The sequence below is a fragment of the Octopus bimaculoides genome, chromosome 8 (genome assembly GCF_001194135.2).
Source record: "Octopus bimaculoides isolate UCB-OBI-ISO-001 chromosome 8, ASM119413v2, whole genome shotgun sequence".
NCBI classification, from domain to species: domain Eukaryota; kingdom Metazoa; phylum Mollusca; class Cephalopoda; order Octopoda; family Octopodidae; genus Octopus; species Octopus bimaculoides.
In genome coordinates this window covers 93220250-93222874 of record NC_068988.1, presented here as the reverse complement: position 1 = coordinate 93222874, position 2625 = coordinate 93220250, and the positions used below count along the sequence as shown (strand labels likewise).

Below are 2625 nucleotides of genomic sequence, written 5' to 3'. Positions count from 1 at the left end.
TCGAGCGTGGCCGTTTTTGTGCGGGTGACACGTAAAAGCACCCACTACACTCTCTGAGTGGTTGGCGTTAGGAAGGGCATCCAGCTGTAGAAACTCTGCCAAATTAGATTGGAGCCTGGTGTTGCCATCCGGTTTCACCAGTCCTCAGTCAAATCGTCCAACCCATGCTAGCATGGAAAGCGGACGTTAAACGACGATGATGATGATTATCATTATTATTATTATTATTATTATTCAGGTCACTGCCTGGAATTAAACTCAAAATCTTGGGGTTAGTAGCCCACACTCTTAACCACTATGCCATATGCCCATAATAAAGGCTGGAGGGTAAATCAGCTGAAACATTGTGTTAACAACAAACAAGATGTGGACAAATTACGGCCATATCACGTTGAAAGGACCGGTTCTCGTCCGATCACCGAAGTTAAGCAACATCGAGCCTAGTTAGTACTTAGATGGGTGACCGCTTGGGAACCCTAGGTGCTGTAAGCATTCTTTTACACGGTGGTGCATCAGCATGGCCGCAGCTCTAAGCTGAAACTTAAGAAAAAAAAAAAAAAAAAAAAAATCCATCAAATGTAAATAATTCCTCATTTCTTAAATATAGCACTGTATGATTATTATTATTATTATCATTATTATTATTTTTATATCAATATATATGAATACAGTTTAAGGAAATAAAAAGATGAATTAAAAAGATAAAAACTTAAAGCACACCACATCTATCAAATGTATTATGAGGAGGTAAATAAGCCATACCTTCAAAATTCATTTCAATTATATTTAAAAACATTGTGTTCATTAAATGGCAGGATAACAATAGAATTTTTTGAAACTCTATGCAGACACTTATACCATGGAATTTCCATGGGTTCAGCTGGCCCTGTAGTATTTTTAAAATTAAATATTATCAGGAATTGTACCAAAAATTGTTAAAATATTTTGTGCTTTGCAGAACCATAACCAATTTATTGCACATAAACTTTAGTAACAAAATCTTATATGGAACCCCATGAGGAATGTAGATCCTGGTTGTGAACTGGTCTAAATTGAACTAGGGCTGCCATTGACTGAACCATTCATATCCCATTGCCAGGTTTTTTCACTGAATGTTTTTCAGTGAGGTCTTTGACACCTCATTGTAAATGTTGTTGTTGGCAGTGATGGTGGTGGTACTCCATCCATAAACCTTGCTGTTGTTTTGTACTAGTAGAACTGCATTTATCTTTTTATGTTTTATTTGTTCCAGTTGCTGGATTGTGGCCATGCTGGAGCACCACCTTGAAACAAATCGATCCCAGTACAAATCCCTCTCGGGTCACTATGACTTTTGTCCTTCAAGGGTCAATGAAATAAGGTACCACCCTGGGGCAGAAGATTGGCGAAACTGCCACAGCATTAGACACACTGTTGTAGCATTTGTGTTGGTGTTTTTTTTTTCATGTATTCTCTGTACCCAAGTAGATAAGTTTGGACTACTTACCGATATCTGGCAGATACGATAAGGGATTATCTAATGAAAATCCCTTAACAAGTTCTTAGCACTTACCAAGAGTGTCACCAGATGTCATTTCACATCCTGGTAATGTAAAAAGTGTGTGATTGCACAGGGAAGCAGATAAGGACAACAGGTATGGCTCTGTTGCTAAGAAATGCATTTTGCAGCCATGACCAACCTCCTATGCTCTTTGAACTGTCTGCTTAATCCCAGGTGATGTGTTGGTGGTCTGAACCAAAACATACCCCAACATCATAACTTCTCAACACTGAATGATCCGGAAGAGTTTCATTATCATCCACATATCAGTAGAGACAACATTCATATGTAATGGCAGTGTAACTGAAACGTGAAATTTATGAGTGTAGAATACAATTATATATATTATAACTAACGAAATATTTCATGTAATATAACAGAAATGAGGTTAAAATTGATTGGGATCACCATTTTTTTATGTGCTCACTCTTGCTAACTTTAGAAGCGGGCTATGCCTCTGCTGCAGTCCAATAACTAAAACAAGTAAAAGAAAAACGATAACTGACGACTGCAAGTAGCAGGAGCACCACATAATTCACAAATGTTTTGTTAGCTGGTAATTCTGAGTTCAGGTCATCACATGGACATATATAATGATGGAATCAGGCAGACTAGGACTGTCTGTTAAACAGTTCTATCTCTTTCATGCTGGAAAAGTGAATGAATGAAATTCCATACATTAACAATTCCCAAATATCAAGACCTGAGGTGGTGACGAATCCCTCATTGAAAGGTAAAATTTCATCTGGATTCAAATTTCAAACCCCTTACTGATGAATCTCAGAAAGCTCACATGGAAAAACAATTTAAGTCCCAAGACTAAAGCAGTAATCTATACTGTAATAAAGCAGTTACTAATTAGTTTGGAATATGTAACTTTTACTAAAAGAAAGTAATTAGTAAAGTCTTCACTAAATAGAAAGTTCCAGAACACCTGGACGTCACATACAAATTACCCGTACTGGCAAACATGTAAAAGACACTCATTTCAGGCTACATAAAAGGCAACGCGCGCTGGAGTCGCGTAAAAGGCGACCCGCGCTGGAGTCGCGTAAAAGGCGACCCGCGCTGGAGTCGCGTAAAAG

The 2625-nt window shown here is 37.9% G+C and overlaps 1 protein-coding gene and 1 non-coding gene across 2 annotated transcripts in view; one reads left to right on the top strand and one right to left on the bottom strand.

Moving 5' to 3' along the window:
- LOC106881265 (HIV Tat-specific factor 1 homolog) overlaps nucleotides 1-2625 on the bottom strand; it is an 84811-nt gene that overhangs the window by 64299 nt on the left and 17887 nt on the right. The window lies entirely within an intron of this gene.
- LOC128248632 (5S ribosomal RNA) lies at nucleotides 374-492 on the top strand. The gene has a single exon (XR_008264809.1). It is a non-coding gene; the product is annotated as a 5S ribosomal RNA (ribosomal RNA).